Source organism: Danaus plexippus, assembly GCF_018135715.1.
Source record: "Danaus plexippus chromosome 3 unlocalized genomic scaffold, MEX_DaPlex mxdp_25, whole genome shotgun sequence".
NCBI lineage: Eukaryota > Metazoa > Arthropoda > Insecta > Lepidoptera > Nymphalidae > Danaus > Danaus plexippus.
In genome coordinates, this window is record NW_026869844.1 from 4,125,166 (window position 1) to 4,144,491 (window position 19,326).

The 19,326-nt window shown below is 29.8% G+C and overlaps 1 long non-coding RNA gene across 1 annotated transcript; it reads right to left on the minus strand.

Annotated features, from left to right (window-relative positions):
* Positions 1-2,216: 2,216 nt before the first annotated feature.
* LOC133320051 (uncharacterized) lies at positions 2,217-4,353 on the minus strand. The gene is made up of 3 exons (XR_009753505.1): positions 4,273-4,353; positions 3,947-4,158; positions 2,217-3,240 (listed from the first exon to the last, which is right to left on the minus strand). It is a non-coding gene; the product is annotated as an uncharacterized LOC133320051 (long non-coding RNA).
* Between the last annotated feature and the right edge of the window lie 14,973 nt (positions 4,354-19,326).

Genomic DNA, 19,326 nt, shown 5'->3' on the forward strand with positions numbered 1-19,326 from the left:
ACATTAAATCCGCTTTGCAGATAGTCTTAGCCCTAACCCGCCGGCTACTAACAGCCCCATGCAATTACAAAATACATTGTTACTAAAAGGCCTATGGCAAGTTATAAGTTTGTCACACGCTGACTACTTCATAAGCCTAAATATATATCCGGCATACCATGAAGAATAGATTATAATATTATATATTGCTTATTTAATTGTCCCGATAAGTTTAATAAAATTTAAATCTTAACATATGATAATAGTATTGTTAAAAATCTTTTGAATTATTTTTTTTAATTCCAGACCAATTTAATCTTATCCATGTGTATTTATTTCATCGGAAAGGAGTCTCTATATGAAAAATTTCGAAAAAAAGGAAATGAGAAGACTAGGATATATGAATATATGAATATGAATTCAGCTTAGAAAATTTATTTTATATAAATTTTAAAATATCGCACAAAAAATAAATAAGAATATTGATGATTAAAAGCAATAAATAAAAAAGTCTTGTAAATGTAAAAATATATTTAGAATTCTGTCACATTCCTTTATTGTGATCTTGTTTGATGAGATTGAAAATAATGCTTTGATTTCTTTCATGGGACGGGTCTCAAATATTTTTGACTTAAGTAAAATTAAAATATTTATTCTACGATGTATTATTTTATATCTATGATGAGAAAATGTTTCTTAGAAAAAGAAGAAAAATTAAAGTCATTACATCAATATTTTCTAAAACGAGGACAAGAAACAATTTAATTTTTTAACTTACTAATCTAATTTATTTTGATAATTTCTTTCATATGTTATATTTAAGTCTCACTGTACATTTCAATACTATGTGCGATGTACATATTTTCATTTCCTTGTTGTTCCAGTTAAACAATGAACCCGGAAAACATTAGTTCACTTAGGACGTTAACGTGATGTTGTTAAACTGTAAATGAACGTTTTCATCAACTTTATGATCTTTTTCAGATATAAGGTTCAGATAACTAAAGAAATAAATAAAGAATGTTGAGACGATGCACGTCTGTGTGCCCACATTTAAATACATTCCACAAAATTACAAATAAACAATCAAAAAGTAAATGTAATGTGTATTTTTTATTTTTCAATGAGAGAAAATTTATTCACAATTATATTTACTTCGCTATAACAACACTGCCGTATGAAAATTATTAATTAATGTGTGACGTCACTATGTCGAACTAATATCCTGAGAAACAAAAAAATCCCAATTCCATACGAGAAGTCTTAGAGTCTTGCTATAATATATGTTTAAGAAACATTTTACAGTTTTTTTCGACCTCTAACTGGTGATGGTCGATACTTGCATAATTAGTTAGGTACAGATTATTGTTAAACGCTGCAAGAGAGACAAATAGAATTTTTGTGAATGTCTGAAAATGGAGGACTGTATAAAGAATAAAAACTCAAAGCAAGTTATACAATTACGCAAATTCTTGCAGCAGAGGATAAAATGTTTCATCGAAAACTTTTGCTCTTGAAGTTTCCAAATAGAAGAAAGTCGTGAATTTATACAACAAAATGAAGTAACTTCCAGTCCATAAATTTTTTATTGATATTTAAACTAGCTTACATTTCAAATAATATTTAAAATCATTCATATTGATTCTGAAAAATTTCTGAAAAATTCTGAAAAATTAAAACACAGTACATTATAACTATTATATGATATTACTTTCTGACATACATTTATTTGGGAATCGTTAAAGTAAATTAAAAAATAATTTTTAAAATAAATATGCCGTTTTTCACATTTCTCATTTATTATACGACGGAATAAGAAATCCGAGTCTCATAGAATTCAATACCTTCAAAATAAAAGATAAAACAAAAACATGTTGTTATCAGTTCATTATCAATACTATATAGATTTTATATCTGCTTAACTTTGTCCTCAGTGTTGGGATTAGACAAAAAACTGCCCTAACGTCTTCCAAATTACTGATCTCACCTTATCGATTCTGACTTGCCCTAATAATGCCGTGACATAATGATGGATTGATGGAATGTCAATCTGCAAAACCATCATGACTCGTTGATTCCATGGCTATTAAATTACACAAAAGATACCTCATACACAAAAAAACATATATTTTATGACTGAAATTCATTAGTCCTTTATGAAAAAAAAAATAATTTTACATTTCCGTTTGACTTTGTATAACATATTTTACAACTATCCCTCGTTTATTCGAAGATATCTAATTTCTATAGTGTTGTTGATTACTTATATTTTATTATAATTATTATAGGTTCTATAGCCTAGCTCTACTTAGTGAGGTTGAGCATGATCGTGGTCTCGCTCGACCAATACAGTACTACCCTTTCAAAGATGATTTTAATGAAACGATTATAACAAGGGCGTTTTATGCATTAGATGGGAATGCTAAAGGGTTATTCTTTCTTTCAGTACAATACTAAAATTGTATTTGCCAGTCTTACTTAGGCGCTTTGGAGCAGTACCTACATAATCAACATTTTTCATAAAATAAGTAAGTACCTATAGGCACTCCCTAGTCTTATAGAGAACAGAAGATCATAGCAAAAATTTTGATTCGTTGAGAAAAGGGACAACCAGCTGTCCAAATAGTCGTAAATAACAAAGTTAGTCAACTTATATTCGTAGATCTGCTATGTATAATGTGTGTGTCCAGTAGGGACAGTCTATATTAACAACTGCAACAGCGTGATATCCAACGTTGACCTCTTTCCATCACATCTGCAGTTCCACGTCACTCCTAGTTACTTAATCTGCTGGATCTCACCCAATTTATTAATTCTAGTTGCTTAACATTATACCTAACTTACGCCCTCCAATATGGTTTATGGCTGGAAAAGCTTTTAATCATCAACGACCAATTTCAAAATATGTAGTTCATTTATAAAATACAAGTTTAATTTATTGAATGTTTATGAATATTAGTTAATTATAACTATGAATGCCTTTGTCTGAAAATAAATTCATATATACATAAGTAGATGTACCCTAACGGTACATTTGTTTTCGGTACAGACTTTTAAAAACAAGCAAAAAATACTCAATGTAAAACCATTATTATGATTTCAATTAATTTCCTCCATATCCTGAAAACGTGATTGGCGATTGCATATTACATTATAAATTATATTATCCTTCCTGTTTCTGTGGGAAAGTATTGATGGAATTTTAATTGCTCCGGACTTTCCTTTTGAACTGAATACGTAAATAATTTTCCCTTTTAAACCCTGCAAAAAAAGGTTATTACATGTAATGCTGTATGCTGCGTGTCTGTTTAGGACTTCATAAACTTCAAAGTCGTTAACGTTAACCGCTGTTTTTTGTTTAGTAAATTTTGTGTTAAATAAATATTCAAAATGTGTTTGTGAGAGTGTTTGAAAATATCTATTTAAATGTGAGAAATAGGATTATTAGGCTATTCATCAAATAGGCAAGACGTGAATAAATTTCCCAGGTATTGAATTGAATCCTTTATAAGCTTAAACATATAATTTAACTAATATTTTAATTAGATGTCAACGGAATATTTTTTAGAAATTGAATTGAAATAACTCATTTTTTAAATAAAAAAAATTAAGTTATTTTAAAATGTAAGTTGGAGTAATTTTTTTGGGTCTCATTGTTTTTGAGTTTGTTTTTATTTTTTAAGCTTTGAGATTTGGGATAGTATGCATAATTATATTAAATATATTTAAACACACATTAATACAAGTACATAGCTAGGTATATACTTATAAGATAACTAAACTGTACGGACTTGGTCTCACAATAGCAATCATATAGTCGAAGAGTCCACGACGGCTTGGACCTTCGTTGTTTTATAAAAGCTGAAAATTTCTCTGTGTACTTTTCAAACATAGCTGAGAATGTGGAATGAGGAATGTGAGAAATTTGATAGGTCAGGTAAGAAGTAGTAAAGGGGTAAAATAGTACCTTAAATTAATTAAAGTATAAACTTCAATTTTCTTATATTTTCTTCAAGATATATGTAGAAATCACCTTATCCATTGCCGGACACTTTTTGGGAGTTGCTTCCCCATACAAAACACCCATAAACTGTAATGAATTATAATAATTATATTTCTCTTTTATAGTATAAAGACTGAATACATTATTCCGGACAATAATTTGATCATCATCAGTATCTGAAAAAAAAAATTAAGTTTATTCAATTATGAATAATTAAAGATTTTGTACAATATTTTGCCATTATTGTATGTAGTATTCTGTGTTGTATGTAGTTTCAACTAATCACTGACAATTGACATAACTTGGTAGTTGGTTCCATGAAACAATTTGGAGTGGAATTGGTCATCTTTGGATACACAGCCATTATTATCTGTTGATCTCGTTGATAAATTGAAAATTAAATTTAAAGTTCCACCAAACACAATATATAATTTCCAAAGATTATTTCAATTATTAAAAAGTTTGACTATGTTGGTTAACAGAAAACCAACAAATGCAGAGAACACTGTAGTTGCCTATAAACTATGTGAAGCACTTTAGAAACTCAAGTCATAAAACAAATTATCAACAGCTACATTGCGACTTTGTACGTCACTATTTGCTAACAAACACACTGAAACATTGTAAAGATTTTATGATTCATTAGATTAAAGAAGTATTTAAAGTTTTATTTGGGAGCAATAAAATTAAAACACTTGTTATGCACAATTTATGAATAGTATGTAATTTTTGGTAGTATTAAGTTTCTAACCAATTTCTTTTTTTAGCACTAATCTAATTATTCAGAATGAAAATAAAAGGTAGGAGTTGCTGAAAGTATGTCAAACTTCAGACACATGTAGAATGACATATAACTTATACATCGTAAGAATAAAAAACTGTTTCTATTGATTTTTAATTAGCAATTTAATGATTGTTCTGAGAGACTTCTATTTTATTCTCCCTCAGTTACAAAGAATATCTTTCTATTGAATGTACAAAGTTGGGATGAAGTTGAGATGTACGAAGTTGATCAGTATAAGCGGCAGAGCCTGAATTCATTCATTCATCGTCATTTGATTGCCGTTCAAATTTTGTCTGGATTGGTATGGTGTCACTCTTTCACGTCACTTTAGTGTCAATTTTGTAGTAAGCAAGTATATCTTTTATTAAATAAAAGTAACAGCAGTTAGTGGAACATTTATCTTTACGCCGTTTTGGCTACACTGAAAACTGGGGGGTAGCGGATACTATATAATTGACACCTGACATCACCTATCTGTATCTGTAGCTGGCAGTTTTGGTCGTGGCAGACTGATAGCTTTGGTGGCCAGTATTGCATAGTAGCTGTATAGATTGTTGCTTGTTGGCCACATTCAAATTATATTGTTTTTGGTGTTCGGTATTCATCGTAAAGAGATTACTGATGAGACCAGCCTTGTTTGCTTGGATGAGGAGGGATGGGTATTAAGGGCCATTATATGTAGAATAGATATAGTCTTGGTTGCCAAGAAGTGGCAGTTGGTAAACCCACCACTCAGGCCTCGAACTCAAAATAAATTTCATCTCATCTTTGGAAGAATAGTCATCACATATACCTCTAAGCGAGACAAAAAAAAATTTTTGGCTAGCATATTATCCAAACCAATCTATAAAAATAAAAGTAAATACATAAACAAATTTTACTTAAATTCAATTAAACTAAGATTAATGCAAAGGCTTATAAAATATTTTAAAATAACTGCTTCTTCATAACATATTCTTGTTAATTTTGTAATGGATGTGTTCATGTACATAAAAAAAATAAATTATTTTTCTTTAATTCTAAATCATTTTTAATTTTTTTTTTTGAAGTTAGATCTCAGTCTATTGAATCGAACCTAGAAGAGATGAGTAGCGATTGATATAACTTAAGTATAAAATAATACAAAATTTTCTGGTAATAATTATCAAAGTGGAATTTTACCACTACTTTTTACATAACAGTTGTAATGAGATTTATTCAATTGATGATTTCGTCATTGCGACCTTTATGAATGTCACATATAGATGACGTCATCAATCATCTAAATAAAAGCAACTCGCAAGCAAAAGCAAATAAAAGCAATGTGAGTGGTCTCACTGTTTGATATTTTTAATATATATTTACTATTATTACTAGAAGTTACAGATATAGATTTTATTTCCAAGCATACTTTATTTTTCAAAGTGATGTTTATTTTAACAAAGGATGTTTTGTTTGTATGCTCCATCAATGGAATGGTTGACCTGATTCTCATTGCACTTTAAGTTGCAGATAACGAACGTACACTAGACTTTATACATATATATTATATATAGTCCAACTATTTAAGAATATTAGTATTTTATGTCCAGCGGTGTGAATACTTGAAATCTTCTTTGCCTAAATGAGTTTGTTAGAACTAAACAATAATAAATATTTAACCATTAAAATGTACATATCTCCAAATTACAAAGTAAAATAATTTAGGCAAGATGAGAGAAAAGTCTGTCGTAACAATAGCATAAGATATAAAGTCAGATGCTCCGACGTCAAACGAGATTCAGACAAAGAATTACAAGTTTCGAAAAGTCAATTTAGGAAGCGGTGCCATCGCACCGGGTTTTAATTAAGCCTCAATACTACGAGAAAAAAGCTTTCAAACGAAATGTCCGCTCATTTAAAAATAAAATGTCACGCTAAGCTTGTCTGAGTCATGAAGCAGAGCGTGTTGTAAAACGTGTCTACCTTTGTATGTTTGTTACTTTTACGAGTTGATATAACAAATCATCCATTAGTTTAGAGAATGGATTCACTTCACTTATTTTGGTAAGGTTATTTATCGCTACGAACATGTGAATATCGGAACGAAAATTTGGCTTTATTTTGATATATTTTAAATTATAATCCAGCTAACGCTTGGAGTTTTCACATAGTTTAAAAATGTAGACGGTGAGTTTATTTCAAGTATGATATTAAAGTCGTGTTACTTCAGTTAGGAGACGTCTCTACAGCTTTTTACTTTTTATTTCAAGACAAAGAAACTAAAATTAATACCTTTTCGGATTTACTACGTGAATTTTTATTACTTTAAAATACATAATCCCGACGTTGGGCGTTGGACCGACTAGATGCCCGTGATCACGGTTGCTGAAAAGTAACCGAAAAACGGGATTATGTAGTTTAAAATAATAAAAATTCACGTAGTAAATCCAAAAAGTTATTATTTAAATGACTCGCGAAAGCCTGAGATCTCATTACAAAGAAACTAATTATACAAAATATCGAAACTACCTATTTTTATACAATCACTAAGAGAACGTTCAAGCAATTTAAATGTTCCAATAAATATTATAGTTAAAAAAAAGTTCTACATCTTTCAAAATGGTTTTTGTATAGCCATAATATAAAAAATATTAACTTTTTATATAAGCATCAAATATTAATATGATAATTGGCAGTATTAAAATACTGTGTATGGAAATGCTGTTATATTAGGAGTAACAAGACTATTTTATATCAGTTTTAACGGTTAGCTTCATTCCACATTTTTTCACCCAAATAATCTTAAGTACTGGTCAATTATATACTTTAAATTTTCCTAATGTTCCGCGCTGTGGTGCTGCATGTGGTGTGGTGCTGTGGTGTGGTGCACTGTATATTAATCCCGTGTGAAACCACAATGTTCTATATAATCCCGTGAAATGCTGTATTCTGGAAAATACTCATTAAAATTCTAATAATCCACTTATTTTGAATCGCTTAACGTATATAAAATATTATCATTTATTTTCAGGCTAGTACTTCTATTATAACAATACTAAGGTTACAAGAAAAATTTTAGGTGATTTCCTTACACTGAACCGATTGTTACTTAGCATTTAAATAACATTATTTAATATTTTTATATGTTAATTTATTGTTTTACCTCAAGTTATAGCAGTTTATTGAACATGTAATAGATGATTTTTGAGTTTCTCATAGCTTTTTATTAAATTTTTCAATGTTTTAGGTGTCCTTGATCTGAATTGAAATGTATAAGAATCATCAGAATGACATGTTTACTATCAAAAGAGATTTCAAATAATATATAATGTAACCATTACATTGTGAGTATTTAGTAAGTGGAAGAGCTACATTCATACAGGATTAAGAAAAGTGCTCCAAAAAATCGAAGTTGAAAGTTGTGACCAAATTCTGACTTCTGAAACTTCTACCTAATAATATTAAGCTCCTGAAGTAAAAATGATTAAAAACAATAATCGAAATCCAGATTAATTATATAACGTAGGCATGTTCTGTTCCGAGAGATTCCCGAGGGATTCAATAACAGGCAAATTAATTAAACTGAAACTCATAAATCGAAAGCTGCAAAAACAAATGTGTTCTCACTAATACATTTAGCGGCTCGGAGTCTTCAACAAACTCATAACATGCGAGGGCTTTTTAAGTTTGTATCTTAATGTAAGTGAATATAAATAATCTTAACTTTCACCAAAAGAGAGCAATTAACATGGTTGAATTGAATATTGGTTTGTGTTTTGGAATTTAATTAAATTCTGACATTTTCGTAAAGAATGTTTTGATTCGCGCAATTATGTTTAGTGTTTTGAGTTGTGGTTTTGAAAGTCTAAAGTTTATTGGGATTATTGTACCTCTAAAAGTGCCTTAAAATACATAAAAATTACTTCGAACCGGGTCAGAAACCACGAATAACCAGCATTCGTTGGATTAGAGTTGGTTTATCTTGAGGTGGCTGCTGTCACTAAAGCAACACATTTTTCTTTTTTACATCACAACTGGATACAAATTTTGCCAATCTTTTGCTGGCTTTATGAGAAAGAAGGAAGTGGGTCCGCATGCCAGTTAGGTTTAAACGAAAGAGTAAAAGCTAGCTGGTCGTCTTGACATGTGATGGTAAGAGGCATGGTGGAATTATATTGAGTAATTCATGTGCATTTAATCCAACAGTTTGGTTAAAAAAAAACTGCGAATACGCTGGGCTGGTCTTATAAAAATGGTCAAGAGTTTTGTTTACGAAATATTCCAGGAACCAACGACAAGAGAAAATACTTATGGTGAATACTATCACGATTAAGGACGAGTTTGGGTAAAGACTCAACAAAGACGATATAGGTAGGTGGAAGCTTTGTTTCTCGTAGAGAATTGTTTTTCGTCCATAATGCCTTAATTTATATATTGAGTAGAATTTGCGAAAACACGTTATGCCCTTTGAAGATTTCTTTGGATATGACATACTCACATGGATAAACAACCAAACATCGCTCATATCGTGAATGAAAGCTGAAGTGCGGTTTTCAAAAACGGAATAAGATAAAGATATTTGAAATAAGCTGACAAATCAATTAATGCAGCATTAAACTCACCAGAGACCCTTAACAATCTATGATATGAGACACTAACTACCTGAAGACATATCCCTTGGACATATAAGCGCCATTTTAACTTGTAGCCCGTCCAACTTGTAAATCTTACTTTCCGCATATTTATAACATTCGGTAGTCCGCTTAGCGGTCAGTATCTGTGCCTTATGCTGATAACGCCTGATAGTTTTATCTTCTCATTCCAGACATATGCAAACTTTAATCTGGTCTCCCTCTTCGGCTTTTCCAAGCTTGCAACTCGTCAATTCAGGAACTCTTTTAAAAACATCTTCGAAATGGTCAATCTGCTTGCAACATCCCTGTACACTGTTCTGCAATCTATGACAGCTACAGTTATTTTAGGATTATTAACCCGCACCAGTAGGTACCTATAAGTAATTAGAAGAACGAAGGAAGGTAACCTTAATATCCTCTTTAAGTTCACATAAAGCTCTAGATACCAAGTTTGGTCTGGTATGAACACAAACGTTATTGGGTTTATAGAAGACAAACGATAAAATAGTTGGTATGAAACAATACTTTAAGCGCTACCTACAAATTACTTTTCTGTAAAATAATTGTCCTATTTGGTCTAACTATATGGTGAAAATCATGTGATCCATTTGAACACCTAGCACAGTCACAAAGTTTCTTTAATTTTCCAGGTTTTGTTCTTTTATATGTGGATGAGTTATCCTCACAGAAACAATTCTTAAAAATGGCTCATATTTGCAATAAATTTGGTGAATACATAACACCTCCTTAATGAACTGTAAATAAAACAAAAATAATATGAACGTTACGAGAATATCAGTAACAACATATTTATTTATATATAATTTATGAAGTAAACCCTTTCACTTCATTGTATTGTCCGTATTTATATTCAAATTATTTTAATATTATAAGTCAATATGATTGTACAAAACGAATGCGGGTTGAAAGCCGACCGTTCCAAACGTCGGTCAGTTTAAAAAACAGGCTTTCAATGAAACAAAAACATTTGGTTGAATGATGTTACGTAACAGGACACATATTCTTTATTACAGCCGTTGAGCATATGCAACGTGTATAAATTTGTTTGATTTTTACATAGCGTCGCGTAACTAAGTTCAACTCTCCAATGCCAAGATGAAGTTGAACTTAGGATGTAAATCCACCAGTCTCATAAAACTTACTCCACATTAAGTAATTTCTAATGTTCGTAGACGTCTACAGTCCGAGTCTATTATAAGCATATGCTTTATAAAAAAAACTGTTTCTCTAGGGCTAGCCCCAATGAAAAGAAATAAAACTTAGGTATGCGAAAAAAAGTCAAAAACAGCTTAAGCGTGAACAGTGAACACGTAAGCTTTCAAGAGTGTGATGGCTAGACTGATTTTCTTATTCATCGCACTTTACGGAATATTATTTATTATAATACATATCACAATATTTTTCAAATCCGTGTCCTTCACTGTTCAACCACTTTCTCAACACGGCCGCCATTTTGTTACAGTTTGGTGATGCCAAGGAAGAGGCGGCTGGCCGGAAACATTCTTAAAAGTTAAACTACACATTTCAATATATTGAAAAGTTAAATATTTTTCTCAATTAACTATAACTAACAAATTGAGTCCAACTAATTTAGGTTATTATTAATAACATTACTTTCTTTAGCTTACTTTAGCAAAGAATCATTTCAACTACTGAAGGAATCAAAATTTATCTTTAACGTGCCCACATCGATTATTTTTTGTAATGTGTACACATTACATACGTCATACACATGAAATAAAAACCCAAACAGTGCATGAGAATTAATATTTTTTTGTATTGAACAATGCACTGCTACATTTAACTTTTCAAAATGAATTTTCAGTTGCAATCAAAAAACAATAATGATTAAAAAATGAGCTAAGAACTCTAAAACACTACTTTAATTACTTAAATATTATTAATATAAGTTTTTCTCCATGTAAAAAAAGACCTGTAAAGTCTTGTAAAAGAATTTTAAAGTATTTATGCAGAAAACGTGATTTTACGAAATTTGACTTATCAGTGTCATCTCTCTACCATTTTCCTTCGGTATAGTGAATGGTAAAAGTATTTTTTACTTAGATTTAGTTTTTTTAGATCACGTTCCTAGTTTTCTTTGTCACAGCATTGAATCTGGTTTTTAACTTCTTAATAAGAGTTGCTTTAGTAAAAATATAATAAATAAAAACATTTTAAACTTTCTTTCCTACATTAAACAAAGGTTAACTGCAATATCTGTATATTTAGCCGGACGACATTTTAAAAATATTGTATTACATTTAAAAAGACTTAGAATAAATTATTCTTACATTATTTATAGTGAGTAAATTGTAAAACAACTCTTTCTATTTTTCTTATTACTGGTAAAATAACAAAAAGGGAATGATGAAAACAATGCAAAATACTCGCTGAGACAGTAATTGCTTGAGGAATCGATACGATATTTATTGTTTCAAGAACAAAGGGCATACGAACGAAGGGAATGAATACGTTTGACCTCCAACGATGTGGGCTTTGAGAGCTCTCATTGTAACATATAATTTAAATAAAAACAAATTTGTTTATTTTCGGTTGCACGTTTGTTATGTTTTGTTTGTGTAACATCAACAGTGTTATAGTGACGTTTTGGATACGAAAAATATAAAAATAATATTATACATGTTATTAACTGGCTAGTTCAGGTTTTTGTTTTGAACACAAAATAAATGTGGAACGTGATTGAACAATCGAATAATGAAAAAATCGAGTAATACTTTTGTACAAAAGTGTAAAGAAACTAATTTATATAAGCAAGTGTTCGTCAAAGTTTGATCATCTCTCTTAAAATGCTTTCCGCAATAAGATTCAATTAGCTAAGAATGTTTTAAGAATATTATTTAAATCCAAATAAAGGAAAATATATTTTAACATCAAAGTATTTTCAGCTCATTGACAACCAATTACGTCCGTTAAACAAACAATATGTAAAGTCGAAAATATAAAAAAATACATGTATTTAGTACATAATAAAAACGCATTCAAAAATCAGAAAGAAAAAAATATTTGTAAATGAAGCGGAGGATCTGAGTTTATTTTTGATTTTCATTTAAATGAAAGTTAAATTTCCAAGTAGCCGGCAGTATCCTCGGTGACGTTGATGGCATAAGAATTTATTATTTACTTTCCTGGATGTCATCGCACCTGCTTATTGCGAAACAAACTCGATCAAAGTTTTCTTGGACGAACTTTAATAGTGTACTTTCTTAACATAGTTTATTTTTGTTCAGAGCTTATAGCGAATATTTTTATGGGCTAAGTCTGGACGGTAATAAATATAATTATAATACTATTAAAGCAAACCGGAAACTGACACTAAATATGGTATTTTAAGAAAAATAGTTCGCCCAAGCAATGACGGTTAAAAGGGTACCTAAATGACAACTGAACGTAGCTGTACAACGATTAGTGACATGAAGCCTATCGCCTTATCATCTGTAACCAACGGAACAAGTCAGAGACCAACATGTTGATTTATCTGTACCATATTATTATAATATAGAGTTACATCTGTTTCGCATTCTTACACTCAATATCTGTACTGGTATAGAATAAAATATATAGAAATAATCTTAAATTAATTCATATATAAAAAGAAAATCGAATGTTGTTATTTAATGTTAATTTTTATAGAAGTTTTTATTAAGTCTACAAAATTATATCTACAATCTGGTATTTAAAATAGATTTGCTATAATAAGAACTCATTTTAAAAGTAAAATATATATATATAGGATATACATATAAAAAATTATAAGTGAATTTAAAGAAATACGATCAAACAATCGCTTGTATTTAAGTAAAGACGATTTAAAAATAAATATGTGTCAAAAGATCGTCTGTTGGATGCTAATTACTCAGGAAAAACATTTTTCATCGCATTTTACAAATCCTTTAAGAATTAAATTCACACCCACAGTGTACGAAATTATTGTTGGAGATATTTAAAAACTATTTTTTTTTTAACTTTGTTACGTTCTTTATTAATGAATTGTATAGGTTTAATAAAAGTTTTTAAATACTTGTACTCGTATCAGAATCAGGATACGAATCGATATGACGACTTAAATGTATACACAGACAGACAAACGACATTTATTGTTTTTTTTTTTTTCAATTTTAGATCTCCACTATAAGTAACATATATCCGTGGGCGTACGTTTTTGCTTTTCATTGTCTTAGGGACAGCGGAAGAAAAAAAGAATAATGGAATTAAGATAGGAAACTAGGGCTATATATTTTTTATTTGAGTCTCTCCTACAATAAAGCGACAGAATAACTTGCAACTACAAGATACAGTCATTTTATGATATTGTTATCTCTTTATTATAATGGAATGTTATATTTCACACATTTCCTACACGTAAAAACTGTGTGCTAAAGAAGATTTTTGCGACGATGATCCACAATTTAAAGTAATTTTATAAAATGGACCACTATATTCTATAACAATCATATTATTAAGTATTTAAATTTAAACTAAGACATATTATAGAAATAAAGCAAGGTATAACAATTTTTTAGAAGACTATTTTTTTTAAACCAAAACGGCATAACATTCACACTTCTCGTGCCCTGACCTCATCCATCACAGCGTCTCGCAAAGGGTTCACATTCCCAAATGATGGATTTGTTTTGAATTCACCACTGAAAACGTACATTGTTAAAACAAAAAAATATGAAAATCACTGATCGTTAACGCCAGGTCCTTAGAATAAAGTAAAACTTCTGCATATAACAAAATAACTTCTTTGATGCGACCTAGCACGCATTGTGTGGAATTTTTTATTGCGGAGCATTAAGTATTGAACAGTGAAAGAAACATTACAATAAATATTCTCATCCTTCCTACAGATGGAATGAGGCCTCGATTTAAATATGTGTTATAAATGCGTTAGTTTATTGGATCCCTTATTATCCCTTCAAACCCCTTACTAACGAGAGACATTCTCCTAATGTTTATTATCAATACCACAGAATGTACATTAAAGGTACATTATTTATCACCCATGAAATATATATTTTTAAATAAAAGATGTTAGTAAAAATATTTTTTACGTAACAATTTTATTGCTATTGCTGATTCAGAAACGGAAAGTTAATTGCTGTCTCGAATATTGAGCAGAGTGAAGAAATAATAAAAGATTGCGGAAAATTCTCGCATGCTGACCGACGGACAAAGCGATGTCTCTGTTTTGTGAGTTTTTTGAATCAAGCGTAATTGTTTTGTCCTTACTATTCCTGAAAAGGAGATTCAAGTTATATGTGTTGTAATTTCTGAACTTTAACTAAAAATTTGTACTTGCTCAGATTTTTTAAAATTTCAGAAGCACCAGTTTCTGTTAAATCATTGAATCAGGAACAGGAATATAAGTGGATTATATGAAGTAGTAAGGCAAAACGGACTTAAAGCGGTTACTTTTAGCTATCTTGCAAGAGAAATATATTACAAGACAATTACGTATCTACACTAAGTAAACTATGTTTTACATTGTTGTTTTGATTTAATATTTTGTTTCACTAAGACGTTATTTCTTAAGACCGGTAGGTGTTGAGACACTTCTAATCAATTCCTTTGATTTAGACCTTTCGTCACTTCGTTGCAACTTGAGACCTTGGACTGTTTGACCATTGTATTTAATTAGTAAGCCATATACATATATGTCACTGATATCTCGAATCTTGGAGTATTCAGAACGAAAAGATGTTCCTGAATTCCTCGCACTATTTCTTCCATGATTTTGAGAATAGAGATTTTTTTTTGTTTTATATATGTTATTTCTTCTAAACAACCAAATTTTCTGCCTTTCTGCCTCACTTGTGACTAGCCTGTGATAGTAACATCCCCGCACAGAAAACGGAATTAATGAAAGTTTATAGTAAAATGTTTACTATTCTCGTATAAACTAGTAGCAAAACTAAAATGTACTTCAAGTACAACGATCTCTTTAACCAGCGTTTCCATCATAAACTATAAAAACTTTATAAAATTAATTTCTCGTCTGTTATTGCATCAGAGTGTACGATAAAGCTTCTTCGGGGTCATCTAAATATATAAGAACTTTTTTCATTAGCGACCGCAATTTCTACGGATCCGGAAATATTGTCGTTATTATCTTGTTCAACATTTAATAATGCACAAAACAGATTAGAACATAAAAAATTTTGATGAACATAAAATAAATAATAATTGATTTATTATATATTTCTCATTACACGCCTCATAAGCATAATTTAAAAGCAAACTAATAGATTCAAATTCGTAGTAATCCGAAAATATTAGTTTCATTTAAATTAATACTCGCGATTTATTATATATATATATATATATATATATATATATATATATATATATATATATATATAAGTATATAATACAATGACGAATTGAACATGATAACAATGTTGGTTATTTAAAAAAGATCTATCATATATATATTCTTTTTTGTTTGTGGATGCTCGCAAAAAACACTTTTCACTGCATTTTAAGAGCCCCCAGGAATTTCTATAACACTCAACTCGTGTGAGAAATGACAGTTGGTCGCAATTACAAAGCTTAAAACTGAATTAAAATAACAGAAATTTACAAATTAAAATTTTATTCTCATATATATTAAAACTGCCTCGTTTAAACATTTTAATTGAAATGTCTAAAAGAAATGAACCGAGCGTCCAGCGACAGAAGAACCCACCTATTAAGTAATGCATGAAATTTGTATAAATATAATGATTAATACAATTACGAATATAACTATTTAAATAGTCAAGTGAGTTACTCACAATATTTTCTGTATAAATTCAGTCATATTTTTGTATCAAAAATCTTTATTGATAAACAGTTATAGTTGTAATTATTATAACACGTAGTGTAATTAAATAAAACTAGTATTATTTAAATGAATACTCGCGAAAATCTTAGATCTCATTACGTAGTGTAATTTTTTTAATATGTAGAGTAATATTAAAATAATTCTATCGAGTGGTTTAATTTTTTATAAGAAATAAAAAATTTAAAACCCGTACACTAATAACGTTAATAAAAATGAATCAAGTCTAAGAACCGTCTTTCAAATTATATTTGCATATTTAGTTACGATACCATCAGGGAACTAATTGCTCTCTTAAAAAAGATTACAAATTTTCAACACTGTTTCATCATACCCATTATTTGACAAGCCTTTAAACAAGCGACTCGCTAACAATACTGGCTTTAAGATGAAAATTTGTAAGTTAGAAATATTTCAAAAACTAAACAGCAGACAAAATGAACACATTCTGGAAAATTTATATTTTGGCTGTTTTCAAATAACATATTTTAGTTAGTTTGAAAATCAGTAAGTTAGCAATATTCTCACGTGTCTATCAACTATAATTGTTAAATCTGTTACATACCCCGCGACCCAGCGCCTTCGTACCGACTAACATTCAATAATTGTAATGTCACAGATAATATGAACCTTATTCATGATTTTACTAAAAGTTCCTGAACACACAAATACAAATTAGATAATATATGTAAACCCTTTTCATTATTCATATTATTCTATATTTTATAAAATGCAAAATACGTCACTAGTAAGATATTGTGTTTATTGAAAGAATATATTATAATATAATATTTTCGCACACCCACTTACATCTCGTCGCTCCATGAATTCGGTTGCTGTAGTAGTGTAGAAGTAACCGAATCGTCGGGTTAAATTAAAAATAACAAGATAAATCGCGTTGTACATCCGGATACCATAGTTCCGTTTCAATATTAAACGTTTGACGGTTCACAAACTCATTATTATTTTCTAAGTTACCTATTTTTTTTTGTAAGTTTTAATCCTTGTATTCAGGAGGGAGACAAATGCAATAAATTCCAAGCCATGAAAATCGATTGTGCTTTTTAAGACATATAAAAAGTGTGACAAATACAATTTTCTTTTAGATATGATTTTGTTTAAATTTAAGACGGGAAGATGTTACATAAGGAAAGAGCTTTCGGTATATCAACTAATACTAATACGTATACATACATGTAGTAACAGTATAATAACACTTTCTTTACTCTAAATAAATATCTAACAATAAGCACCACTCGTGAGCGGAGGATGTATATTTTTTCACACGGTTATGTCTGGTTCAGTACATTTTAGAAATAACAAATGATGTTTGTGCCGACAGAGTGAATGTTACTCTGTTGTCGCCGCAATGATTGATGGCGCCGTTTGACGTGGGAACGCGTTTCAGTTTTGAAAAATTATAGGTTTTGAAAACGGAAACATTTTATGTGATTGTTTCACTGCGATGTCGCTATGTTCTAATTAAATCGCTAACATTAGACTGATAGGAAAATTCTATTCTGAGGAGTAATAGTTGAGACAGCGTTGAGTATATAACTAACACAAATTACTTTTAGAGAATTCCGACGAAAGTCGCAAAATTGAACGACACAATTTTGCTTGTAGTTCCTATGAAACATCTTCGTTTGTTATCCTTCATGGCTCGTTATATTTTATTCAGTTTTCTTTGTGACTTTGGAATAATCACATAATATTAAAGCACATCTCTTTTGAATAGTTATATAACACTTACATGTCTATACAAGGACAGGAGGAATCTTGTAATAAAGACAAAATGACAAATTTCTGTCTTAGTAGTTGTTAAAAATGTTAAAAACATAATGTAAGCTGTTCTAGATAGTAGGTAATCAAATCATTACCCTACATGTTGTCTTTTGGAACTTTTGCAATAGTATATAAAAATTTATTTTATCTCTTATTATAAAACATGTCCATATATTATGTGATTGATGGCTATTCATAAAATCTTGCAAGATCCTGTCATGTCCTGTCTCACCTTTTTTAAAAGAACAATGTATTTATTTAGCTTCCTTTTAATTTGTTGTAACGTTGTCTCCATAAGATATTGTAGTTAAAAAATACAAATATACATTTACACAAAACTCAAAACGTCACCTTTTTCTAACGCAGAAAGAAACAACGAATCCAACACGCGAGACAAATATAAACAAAATGTTAGTTTTCAAAGTACGAAAACTCTATTTATAGGAGAGTATTTTCAGTGTGTTCAGTTTTATAGAAGCGAGCTCTTTGCGATAATGAGATAAATTAGAGCTTAGAGTGTTGCCAGAGAGTAGTCTCGTTGGACGCCTTCACTTCACACTTTAAGTATTTAGTGGCTCATTTTCGATGAAAGTTACGACGAAAATCTATTTAACTATAAAAATCACTCTAAAAGTTAACAAAAGAAAGATTTATAACATTAAACAATACATTATGTAACTCATTCTATGATGCAAATTCATAATATCAGTATTTTTATAAAACATTTTATTTACAATGTAAACAATAAACAGAATTCTGTCAGTACAAAGAGAAATTAATTTCCTCTACTGGTACTATATTATATGATTCGGTCTTATCCAATTATGAAGCTATGACATAACGTAACAGACAAATGAAAACATTTGTGCCTGCCACTTGATTTATATGAATGACAAAGCCGGTTCAATATAATAGTAAATCAGTCTGTTGTTTCAGGATTTTTATCCCACTTTTTATTAAAAAAGAATTAATTAGTTCTAAAAAAATTAAAAAATTGTCCTTTTATAATAGATGATACTATTTCTTTCTTCTCATGTTAATGTTTTTTCATATGCAGCATCTCGGTTTTTCATATGAGCCCAGCCCAGCCTGATCCAGCTGTTCTCGTCTCGATCTCGAGACAGAATGAGTAAGCCATTATACTTATTTTGCATTCCATAAATCCTATTTTGCATTTCATAAATCCCTTTATCTCGTACAAAACATTTATCTCGTAATCCGTATGTTTATTTTCAAACTCGTCTGACGATATGGTTACTGAACTCTCTTCATTGTACACAGAACTATGAATATTCCACTAATGATAATGCCGATC